The sequence below is a fragment of the Paramisgurnus dabryanus genome, chromosome 14 (assembly GCF_030506205.2).
Source record: "Paramisgurnus dabryanus chromosome 14, PD_genome_1.1, whole genome shotgun sequence".
NCBI classification, from domain to species: Eukaryota; Metazoa; Chordata; class Actinopteri; order Cypriniformes; family Cobitidae; genus Paramisgurnus; species Paramisgurnus dabryanus.
This window is the reverse complement of record NC_133350.1, coordinates 36290783-36303387: the sequence shown is the minus strand read 5'-3', so window position 1 is coordinate 36303387 and position 12605 is coordinate 36290783. Positions and strand designations below refer to the sequence as shown.

The following is a 12605-nucleotide window of genomic DNA, read 5'->3' as shown; positions in this document are numbered from 1 at the left end:
ATTCAAGCCACCTGCGATTATAAATATGCCTTCATGGACGTGGTAGTAAAATGGCCTGGGAGCGTGCACGACGCCCGTATTTTTGCCAACTCCACACTTAACACGTCCTTGAAAGACCGAAGCATCCCTCCCTGTCCAAGGCAAATCATTGAAGATGAAGAGGCAATACCGGTTTACATACTAGGCGACCCTGCATATCCACTGCTCCCATATCTTATGAAAGAATATGTTAATGGGGGAAGCAATGCCCAGGAGCAGTACTTTGGACTGTGTTTGTGCCGAGCACGGATGGTGATAGAATGTGCTTTTGGGAGACTAAAAGCCCGGTTCGGAGCCCTGTGAAGGGCCATGGACATTAATCTGGCTGATCTTCCCTTTGTAATTTATGCTTGTTTTGTGCTGCACAATTACTGTGAGGCTTCAAAGGACATGATAGATGACAACAGTGTTGGCTGAGGCAATTCAATATGAAAGGGAAAACCAGCCAGACACACAACCAGCTACCAGAGGAGACTGCATGACATCAGAAGGGAAGAGGGTCAGGAGAGTCCTCACTCAATTCCTGGATCCATAAAAGTGACACTCTGTTCTCCATTGTGTGTGGTATCAGACAGTATGACAACTCTAAGTTTAAAGGTATTATTTTCATAGTTCTCAATATTTTGCTTCTGTTTATCACAGACCTAAAAACTGTGTGCTTCTTACATGCGAGTACAGGCAGTATGTTTTGGCTACGTTTGAAAGTGTTAAGAATTTAAATTTACAACATGTTAAAACAAAATGATTACCGTTTTCTGTTACTTACATTTGTAAACATGTACAGTCACTTGGATGTAATGTATTGACATTGCCAAGTGTAAATGTTAGTTGTTTGGTATAATGCCATTATCAACATAAAGAATGAGATATTCTAAATTACCTTTGTGAACCCTTACTATAATAGGTTGATCTGGTTTGACCCATGTTGAATAAACACAGACACATGCATTTTTCAGGCATTTTACTTCTGTTATTTAATTAATACAGAAAATCAGACAAACATAGTAGTGCAAATAACTGCCTTCTGTAGTGCAAATTGGCAAATAATAAACAAAGGCATATTTCAAGTAAACTAAGACTTCAAGAGGAATACACAAAAATAGTGCATATAAATGCATATAAAAATCGCATTCACACAATAGGCACTTTTCAAGTAAAAAAATAAAACGCTTTTCACGTAAAAAACACTTCAAGAGGCCTTAACTTAAGCCTACCTATGTAGAACCCTTTTTAAACTCTTGGTACAAAAATATTGGAACTGTTAAGGGTAACATTTAACACTAAAAAAACAACTCCCCAAAAAAACAGTACAAATTGGCAAAAACAAAAACACAATTGCACATCAATTGAACCTTTTTAAATATCAATATCGCTAATCTTCCTTAAGGGCTTGGGTGTATGAAAACTGAGCCTGCATGGCATCAACAGGTGTGTGTGTCAAATGCATTGTGTGGTCTGTTGTCAGCTGACGAGGTGAGTGGGAATGAATGTTGAATTGGTGCTGAATTTGGGAAATAGGAGTGTGTGTGTACTGGTGGAGTGTGTGCATATACTGTTCCATAAGAACCTCTTCCCTCAAATGGGATATTGTAATTTGGCGGTGTCTGCACATCTTGACGCAGGAGAGCAAACCCATCTGCAATTGATGATGTTAGCCTATCCAGGGTATTTGTTATTTTAGAGAAGTTCTCAGATGCCTGCTTTTCTGAGGTCTCAATAATTTCCACGAGTTTCATCTTCACATTTTTGTCATCCTCAATGGCATTCAACCAGTGGGCCTCAGCGGGTAGCTTCCTCTTTAACCGTTCATGCCGGTGTCCCTTCAAAAACAAAATTTATTAAAACATGCCCATCCACAGAAGTAAACCTATCCAAAAATAACCAATTTGATATGAAAATGTTTTATTTCTGTCCTTACAATTAATTATTCAATAATAAGAAAATTATAAATAATAACCGGAAAAGGTGTAGGCTGAAGTCAATGCTTATTATGCCTACTCTTTATATACATCAAATGAAAGTCACTTCCCCTGAACTTGATCAGTTCAAAATAACACAAGACATTCTCCAAAAAAGACACATCAATAATCTGGGAAATTAACATTTCATACAACAATACAATACATTACATACTCAGCTATTTCATATTAACTTGTATAGTTTATCAACACCTTGTTTTTAAACATTCTCTTGAATTAATTTTAATTAAGTAATTTATTTCCTTATCACAGTTATTCTATAAATTTACAGCTTTGACAGATAAACTTTTTAAATGAGTTCTTGCCCTTATTTTATTAAAGGAGCATTTCACCCATAGAAACATTAATCTTTATTGAAAGTGTGTCATATTTGTAGTCGAAATGTAACATACATTTCGAATTTGGTGCCTATTTGACCGAGAAAAGGTATGTTTGTAGTCTCTCCCCTTCAACAAAGATATTGGACTTCCTTCTTTCAATGATGCAAAATGATGATTTTTACATCATTAAAAGAAGGAAGTGCAACACTGAAATCTGTATTTCTCCTGTCTCAGCGGCAACTGAGGAAATGATGCATGACCATTCATGACTGGGGTTCTAACAATACAAAGCTTAATGTAAATGGGTGAAGTGTCCCTTTAAACACACATAGGGGTGGTTTCCCGGACAGAGATTATTTTAAGGATGAATTATTCTGATGAAGTATTATCTTGAATTTGACGGATACATGTACACAATAACAAACAAAGCCAACAATATATACACAACAGTGATATGAGAACAAATACATACCTGAAGCAGGTCTCTCCTCTGCTTTACTGTGGGGGTAATGTTCACACTGCCATCAACTTCTAGACCCTCTGCTTCAGACTCGGCGTCCACCAAGGACGAAGAAGATGTGGCGGAGGAAGGAACGACGGAATCCTCCAGTTCGTCGGTCTCGATGCCGGAGGCGATGGTCGTAGTGGCTGGGGAACCACCCCAAACCTGCTCGCACAGTTCAAAGTAGAGGAGCACCAATCTTCCGTGGCTGCTCCTTCGTCCAGTGTCCACTGAATTTCTGTATTTTCCTCTTATTGCCTTAAGTTTCATTGTCAGATGGGCTCGCGTTATCTCCTCCTTCACATGAGGAAAGTCCTGGTTGGTCTCGGGCCAACAAGTCGACATATTTGGACTGGCAAGATTCCCAGTCGACATTGTCTTGGGCTTTACTTGCCTTGTAGTCTAACGCTACACGAAGGAGTAACTCTACTTCGCTGTCTGTCCACACAAACGAACCTCGCGCCATGTTTGCTGTTGTGAAAGGAACAGGAAGTCGCTCGTGTTCTTCGTTGGTGTCGATTCTGACGATTTTGATTGGCTTGCATGGCTGTATTCCCCTTCCTACACTGCCTCCCACAGGTTTGGCATAGTTATTATGGCGCTCGACGGCGTATTTATGCGGGTTGATGTAAATGGAAAGTTTTTTTGAAAACGATGTTGTGTGCACGAAGTTATTATTGAAAACGGAGGCGGGAAAGTATTCGTTTCTCAAAATACCCGGCTATGTGTAAATGTAGTCTTACTGTATGTTAACAAATGCGTGGGTGCTCACATTCGCTCCCTAATTGGGTGTTCTGGATCATTGTGTATCATATAACCATTACGCTACCAAGAGATGACTAGGCACAACGACTCTGTAAACGATAACATGGAGCAGAGCTGCAGGTTTTACTGAGTTTCAGCAATTCAAATGCACATTGGGTGGGTTGCACCAACAAGGATTAGGCTTAAATCTGGTTTAAATCAAGGTTTATTTAGTAATTATGTTGCACCAAACTTAAATCTTTTTAAAAATAAACAGGGTTACATTTGGATGTTTAAATAAAAGATTCTACAATTAAATGTGTTGCTAAATGATCCAAAACGGAGAACCGAGCGTGGTTTATTTGATGCGTTTATTATAATGTCTCAACAGTCAACAGAGTGAGTTTGGCGGCCCAGTAACATGTTTTGGCTTTGAAGTTTCAAGTCTGGGATACCCTCCCTTTCACACAGTACATACAAAGACATCTTTTTTTTTAAATACATGGGATGGAGGCAAATCGCTGAAAAAGATTATTAACAGCACCGGTGACAGCTACCAGTGCTTGTGTACTGCACTTCTCCTTCGCCATGGGCGCACCAGTCAGCATTGTTATTATATTATATCACAATATTTCCTGCCACATTACTCTGTTAATAAATACAATAGATTGTTTTAATAGATTGTCAAATGTTTTATTTTAGATCAGCCCTTTATGGTGCTTTTCCATTGCATTGTACCCCACGGTTTGGTTTGGGTCAGCTTACTTTTAGGAGCTTTTCCACTGGGTGCAGTATGTAGTACCCAATACTTTTTTAGTACCACCTTGGCTGGGTTGCCAAGCGACCCAAGCTGATACCAAAACGTAATGCAAAAACACTGTAGATAACTGACTGGTCTGAGAGAATTGTCACTACCAGCATCATCGCTGATGTCACGGGGTGACGAAGAAAAAAATGAAATGAAACTAAGGCGGAACCATTTTTATAAAGACAGTTTTTGGCCAGACCGATTTTAGTGGAACACCCAGACAGTTCCGGGTGCTCCGATGGGGATTTTAACGAAGAGATGAGCGTCAGGTGTGCGGGCAAAAAGTAATGAGCAGTGATTGGGGCACACAGGTGGAAGAGGGCTTATAAAAAGGAGCCCATTTAGAAGAATGGCAGGCAGAGAGAGCAGTTGAGTCTTGGACAGACACGTAAAGCGGCTGGCGTGGGGGGAGAGAAGAGGGAGAGCGAGAGTCTGGAAAGGACAGAAGTGTGTCGGGAACAGAGCTTCATCGGCTGGAGAGAGGAAGAGGAGTCGCGATACAGTAAAAGTGTCTGGGAAAACAAAATGTGCGGGTTTAAGCTAGGATCTATTAACGTATCTATTTCCTTATACAAGAATAAAAACATATTCTTTAAATCGTAACGTTACCCTTGCTCTGGTTCATAGCGCCTGCAGTGTGCCTTGGAGATGCCGTACAGCCTCCTAAAAAAATTACAAGACATAAAACACACAGCTTGGGCTACTTAAAAATATGCTTATACATAAAATTATTCTTACCACAATCTTGAGATTGTGCACCCGTCTTCTCTTCTTTGAGAGTTACAAACACGAAACCAAACGTCTGTTATGCTCGTCTTATACTGCTGTGGAGCCGTGGCCATGACCTCGCACGTGATTGGACGAAGGCGAGAAGCCTGTCGGGCTCCTCCAATCACATGCGAGGTTATAGATATAAGGAAAATCTTGTGAGACGTGCGCGCATGCGTATCATATAGACAACAAACGCGATGTGCCGGAAGCTCTGTGTGATATCAACACAGTGTGCTGTCAGGGCGCAGTCACACTATCCAAACTAAACCGCGCTCGGGCGCGTTTGACCCCCAAAGACAGGGCTGGACTGGGACAAAAATTCGGCCCTGGCATTTTGGCCCAAACCGGCCCACACTACATACACTGCAAAAAATTATTTTCAAGAAAAAATGTTCTTAGTATTTTTGTCTTGTTTTCAGTAAAAATATCTGAAAAAAAAAGATGCTTTTTCTTGATGAACAAAACGACCCAAGAAAATAAGTCTAGTTTTTAGACCAAAAATATCAAATTTAAGTGATTTTGTGCATAAAACAAGCCAAAAAATCTGCCAATGGGGTAAGCAAAAATTTCTTGACACTAAATGCCAAAAAATTTGCTTACCCCATTGGCAGATTTTGCTTGTTTTATGCACAAAATCACTTAAATGTAAAAGTTTTGGTCTAAAAACTAGACTTATTTTCTTGGGTAATTTTGCTAATCAAGAAAAAACATCTTATTTTAAGAATTTTTAGATAGTTTTACTGAAAACAAGACAAAAATACTAAGAATTTTTTTCTTGAAAATCATTTTTTGCAGTGTATAATTACAAATACCACCCATCTTTGCACGCCTTTAAATATGTATAGCAATAGCAACTGCAATTCCATAAAAGCACTAAACCCAATTAATAGCAGGTAGAAAAGAGTGAGAGTTGACACAACAAACACTTCTAGAACGTGTTATTTATTAATGCAATAAAACTGTATAATCCACACTTATGAATCTTAAAACAAGCTTCATGCAATTGGCAAAATTTGCCATTGGATTGCTGACTTATTACAAAATACAATTGCTGCTTACATTATACATTAATATTGAAAACTGATTATAACTTGCAGTACTTACAGGAAAGTATTTACTACATTCACTGAAGAAAACTTGTGTGATTACAGTAATAGAGATTTTTAACATTATCTGTCAAGTGTGTTGTTATATACAATAAACATATCTTTTTCTGTAAGCAGATCTCCTGTATTGTTTGATTTTGCTTGAAGAGAAATGATACGTTTTGAAACAGACAATCAATGGAAAATATATGAATCAGTTACACTCTCATAGTCACAGAGCAAAGAGTGCAATTATTTTATTTCAGCTTTATCACCATATTTTGTGTTTTTGACTTGTGTTTTGAAAGCAGTTCTGCTTACGGCAGTCAATACACTCACTTCTCCCTCGTATCTCTCCCTCTCCTCACTGACACTTTGCGTGCTGGTGCTGCCAGTGCCACCACTGCCACCATCATCACCAGCGATTCGAGTTGGAGGTCCTGCTGCCGCAGAAAACATTTGTGTTTTTTAACACATTTTGCAGCGTCTGCCTTAAGAGCCTGCTTCTTTTTATCGCTCAGTTTTTCTGCGCCTCTCTTGCGATTTTTCTCTCTCTCTAATTTGACACGTGAACTGACCGACGATGCACGCTCGCTTGCACAGAGACCAAAGGGGTGATTGGGCCAGCTTAATGTCATTCAAAAAAATAACCAATGGGCTGCTGCTTAAATGTGAGTGTGCCGGTCTATCTAGGAAAAGAAAGGATGATGACTCTGCTGGTCAGTCATTGGGCCAGCTTAATGTCGTTTAAATAAAAATAACCAATGGGCTGCTGCTTAAATGTCAGTTGGCCGGTCTGTCTAGAAAAAAAGACACTAACTGGGCTGCTCAGACAAATATGAGATGTATCGGCCCAAAAAGTACGTTGGCCCACCGGGAAACTGCCCGGTTTGCCAGATGGCCAGTCCGCCCCTGCCCAAAGCCTGGTTTGTTTGACTAGTGTGATCACTCTGTTCCGTGCTCGGGCGCGGATTGGTTAATCGCGCCGCGGCCGAGTTGCAGAGGTGGGCCGGAGCGCGGTTCACTTGAGCTCAGACACGGAAGGCTGTGGTGTGAGCGCGGTTCAAAAGGTGAAGACGTCAGTTGCGCGACCACTCACGTTCATCTGCCTCCGTAAAAACCTTTTGATGCGAGCAGCGGGTTTACGTGAATGTCCGAGCTGCACACGTGACAGATCAACTAAGCAACATGATGACATGTGAGAGGGCTGTCTGTAATCGCGCACCAAACGACTCCGAATAAAAAACACAGACTTATCATTACGGTGGGTTCCAGTGTTTAGAGAGCGCTTTACTTCCTGCTTTTTTCAAAACAATAGCATCTTTATGACGAAAGCGCGCCCGGACTCAAATCGATACAAAGTACAGTGTGAGTGCGTGCACCTGGGGGAGTAGGGAGGGGTGACAATCGCGCTGGGGCATGGTTTGATTTGGTTTGGATAATGTGAGTGCACCCTTAGTTGAAAGATGGAAGTCCCAAGACTGAAGAAACGACCTCGGCGCTTCTGTTAACATTGCAACACTGAACTGTGTCATACACAGTATTTTGACCACAGAAAGCGCTATTTCAAAAATGGAGTTTGGGAGAAAAAAATCCAAAAGGGCTACGTCAGATAACGTACAGAGCCTGCTGCTATCCAGTCATGAACCCGCTGTGAGTGATGTCCCCTCATGTGTAAAGACCTGGAGGATAACTTTACTGGAGCTAGAGAGATTGGTGAAAGTGAAATGCAATCCGAGGACCCAGAAAAAGAAGTGATTGAAGAATTTGAAGAAATGCACCCAGCGAATTGCAGTTCAGACAACGGTGAGCATAATTATATATTTTTTATATAAGCTTGGCTTGCTTTAGGTATGTTAACATTTTAAACAATACTTAAACATATCAACAAGTAAAATAAAATAAAATCAACAAGTTAAACAAAAACATTTTGAGTATACTATATCAAAAAGTAGCCCTCAAGCATGTTTTATCCATTGTGGCAGCCCTTGCTCACAAAAAGGTTGGAGACCCCTGGTCTAGTTAAATGTCCCAGATAGCAAAAAATATCCGCAGGACTTCTTTTTGCCGCCAGCCCTAAGCTGTCGGCTATAGGTGCGTCCCGCTGGCGGGGATGAAACGTTTGCCGCCGAATACGTCACTCCCCTTTCTTGCGATTTGCCGCCGACCGACTGCTTAATTTATGCAAAAGCGGCTACCGCCGGCGGTCCGCCGTCAGACCTGTTTGCGATTACGCCCTTATGACGCTTACTGCCTCCAGAGCACCGCCGGTGGTCCGCCGACTCATTGCTATCTGGGGTGTTTGATTATCACTGTTGTTGTTATTTTAATAGTAATTTTTAATTGAATAGGAATATTGCATTATATAAAGCATAACGGTATCTTCTGTTTGTTGTTTTTCAGACGAAACAGCAGATGACCAAAGCATTCATCTTTTCCTGGACATCTCCTGTTATGTGGTAAGCATGAAATTACATTTGGATATACTAGTATAAAGTTCAATACATGCTAATCCAGAGCTGAAATGGGAAAACCTAACATATTTCACCCACATGATTGTTTTTCACTCTCAAATTTCTGTTAGTTAACTAATGAAAGCAACTAAAGTATAAACACACTTTATGAAGTATAAAAAAAAATCCTAAAATGAAGTTGAAGTGGATGAAGTTCCCACAAAGTACTTAACTGGTTCATTGCACTAAAGCTAGCTGTTTGAGATGCACATGATCTTTTTCAACTACAGTTTTCAAATATTTTCATACTCAAATGGCCATATTGATGAGAAATGACCATGTTAATTATGTTCTTTTTAAATCTCAAATGACCATATTAACAATGGGCTTTTCAATCTCTAATGGTCTAATGGTGTTGCTGAGTATCTGTCACAGGTCGGAGCGGACCCGAGATAGTTAAAGGGTCACGCCCCTTCCTAGTTTCCACCTCGAGGAGGTTCCCAAAGCCACCCCAATGACCAGACGCACAAGGTGAGAGTAGAATTAAAATAAACTTTATTTAAATTATTTAAAAGATAAGTAGGGGAGGGGAAAGGGGAACTTAAAATAACGGCCTCTTCTGGCCTCTCGGGGGGTTCCTGCTATCTGTGGCGCCCTCCGTATCCTGGAGGCAGAACTTCAGGGGAGTATGATCCAGATATTGCCTGCAACACAGGAACGTTATTCGGTAATTCACTTCAATTTGTTTCTCTCTCTTTCTCCTTACAGCCAGCTGCTAGCGGTGGTTACAGCGAGTTCTCTTCGTGGACCGGGGTCGTCGTTCTCCTCCTTAGAGGGCTCAGGCTGTAACGTAGGATCACACTTCACCTTTAACTGTGGTTTTTGTTCTTACTTTCAGATGACTGGTGGCAGTGGAAAACGGTAAGTACTCTTCAGGGAACTGGTTCGTCGTTCTCCTCTCTTAGAGGGCTCAAGCTGTAACATAAGATCACACTTCACCTATAACTGTGATTTTCGTTCTTACTTTCAGATGACTGGTAGCAGTGGAAACGGTAAGTACTCTTCAGGGAAACTGGTTCGTCGTTCTCCTCTCTTAGAGGGCTCCGGCTGTAACATAAGATCACACTTCACCTTTAACTGTGGCTTTTATTCTTACTTTCAGATGACTGGCAGCAGTGGAAACGGTAAGTACTTCTTCAGGGAAACTGGTTCGTCGTTCTCCTCTCTTAGAGGGCTCCGGCTGTAACATAAGATCACACTTCACCTTTAACTGTGGCTTTTATTCTTACTTTCAGATGACTGGCAGCAGTGGAAACGGTAAGTACTTCTTCAGGGAAACTGGTTCGTTGTTCTCCTCTCTTAGAGGGCTCAGGCTGTAACATAAGATCACACTTCACCTTTAACTGTGACTTTTGTGCTTACTTTCAGATGACTGGCAGCAGTGGAAACGGTAAGTACTCTTCAGGGAAACTGGTTCGTCGTTCTCCTCTCTTAGAGGGCTCAGGCTGTAACATAAGATCACACTTCACCTTTAACTGTGGTTTTCGCTCTTACTTTCAGCTGGTGACTAGTAGAGGGGCACGGAGGGCAAGCCCTGCGGTGGTCTTCCTTTCCAGGGCTTGAATGTTGCCGGGGAGATACTGCGGTCACTGTCGAGCCGAACGCTGCCTTCTCCTGCTTATGCGTGGACTCTGGACAGGGGCGCACCTTTGAAGAGGCTCCGTGACAGGTAATTATTAACTTCAGCAGTGTGATAACTTTACCCACAGATACATCAACATTCAGAATTTTACTCACAAGCAGTCTCAATATCCTGTACCCTCTCTCTTCACTGTCACCACTGGGGTGTACGCCGTCGAACCCGGGAACCTGCAGTGTCTCACTAGTTCACCAAAACCGTATCACTACACGGCGTAATATGGACAGGCACTTCACTCGCCACACCGCATCTTCTTTGTTCTAACTGACAACAGGTACACAGCACTTCACTGCAATACAATCACGTGTGCACACTCACTCTGTAAAATCCAGACTCACCCACAACACACTTCGGTGAACATTAAGGCCAGGCAAGGGTCTTCGGGGAGCCGGTCCAAGAATCTGCGGGGCGTTAACGTGAAGGAAGCCAGAGATTGAGACGTAGCCGTAGCGATATCCTTTGCTCCTAATGCTATTTAGTCCTCGGCTCACCCACCAAACAACTCTGCAATGGGGCCGCTGCTATGGTTGCTGTGAACTCATACACACGTATATCCTGATATCTTCAACATACACACATCAGTATACACCTCTCATACTCACGAAGAAGGATCACACTTTCTCTCTTCTCAGAGAGAGTAAAAGAAGGGCAATATCACTATAGATTTAACTTCTGCACAAACCATCAGAACTCTAAGAATCACCTTAATTAAAAGGGGCAATAACTTTTTACAGCGAATGAACAAGCGATACTTGCATTGGCTGTTGTGAGGCACGTGTGTACGTCCAGCTGTATGGGCGCGTATGCGAGGAAGAGAGTTCCTGAGTTTGTGGGCACATGACGGAATCCTTGGAGGTGTCCGTAGGAGTTGAAGTTTAAGTCTAAGTGGCAGGGTACCCGAAACTAGAGGGATAGGGGTCCCACAGCCGGAAGCTGAGCTATAGCTATATCGTTGAGAACTATAGGCCAACTGTGAGCTGTGATGAATTGAGGTGCAGGCCTCTTAACCTGAGCTTAGGGCCAACCCCTTGAAGTTCAGATGACCAATCCAAAAGGGTGTTAATCGAGCAGGGAAACTTTGTCTTTGTTTCACCAGACTCATTTGCATAGATGTGCTATGCCAGGGATTTGTTACAATAATAATTTGGATTAATATTGAACAAGTTTGATATAAGTTATGGTAAGATGATGCACATCATTGATCAGGAAAGGAAAAGGGGATTATTTAGAGTGTAAACAAGGTATGGTTGAACACACATCAAATAGTAATCTCATAGATGTGAATTATGAGACATGCTAAGATAAGCAAAGCATCCCTATAGTGTTACAAGGAAGTGGTACATTACAGATACAAACATGCAATACAAGGATATATAATATATACAATTTAAACCAATTTATTTTGGTCTTAGCTGTGATCTACTACAGACACATTTTTGTGTCATGGCTGCTTCGTCTCTGGCCACGGTTTGAAGTTTGCTTTGAGGTGTTAATTTGCTTAGATTGGCACAATAAAACAGTCAGAGGGAGTCGATAGGTCTGGAAATGTGTGTTATCAGGAGATTAGGATCTTCTGATGAAAGAGTCCGAGCAGACCTGGTGACAAAACTCATTCTAGGGTCACAGCATGAAACCGTTAACGACCCAGACTGAAGAGACCTCCAGTTGACGTCCAGCCAGATGTTACACCATCCAAACAGACATTTTGTTGTTTGACATGTTGTTTGATGTTGTTTGCATAGAATGCACAAATTGAGCCTGATTAAAACTCTGTTAAAACAATTAAAATTGTTGAAATAAATTGCTTTGTGTATCTTTTTTTTACCTAACATTGGTTATTGCTAATGACATACAGAGATATTAATATATACTGTTAGCCTGGACAAATTGAATCTACTTAAAGGGATAGTTAAAAAAAAATTGGAAAAAAGAAAGCATTGTGATAAATGATGAATAAAATATTTTGATAAATGATTGTCATTAAACTTATAGATGATTTTGAATTACTCTGTCCAACATCTCCACTTAGTTAACTGAGTTGAAAGATTTTCTATTTTTCATTCATTTATAATTATAATTCTCTTAGTGTTATAAATGGTATTATAACACAAAACTCATGACTAAGTCGGTCATTGAATAAACTTGATTCTCCACTGAAACACACACAAAACTGCGAAAAATACAATACAATGTGCTGTTTATGTC

General features: G+C 41.0%; 1 long non-coding RNA gene across 3 annotated transcripts; it reads left to right on the top strand.

The window, feature by feature from the left end:
• The first annotated feature begins 8139 nt into the window (after positions 1-8139).
• LOC135758174 (uncharacterized) lies at positions 8140-12162 on the top strand. 3 transcript variants are annotated; one of them, XR_010536474.2, is made up of 6 exons: positions 8140-9622; positions 9732-9753; positions 9864-9885; positions 9997-10018; positions 10130-10151; positions 10262-12162. It is a non-coding gene; the product is annotated as an uncharacterized lncRNA (long non-coding RNA). The 3 variants fall into 3 exon arrangements; XR_012335053.1 differs by having other exon boundaries at positions 8140-9885; positions 10262-10430; positions 10577-12162; XR_012335051.1 differs by having other exon boundaries at positions 8140-9885.
• Positions 12163-12605: the final 443 nt, after the last annotated feature.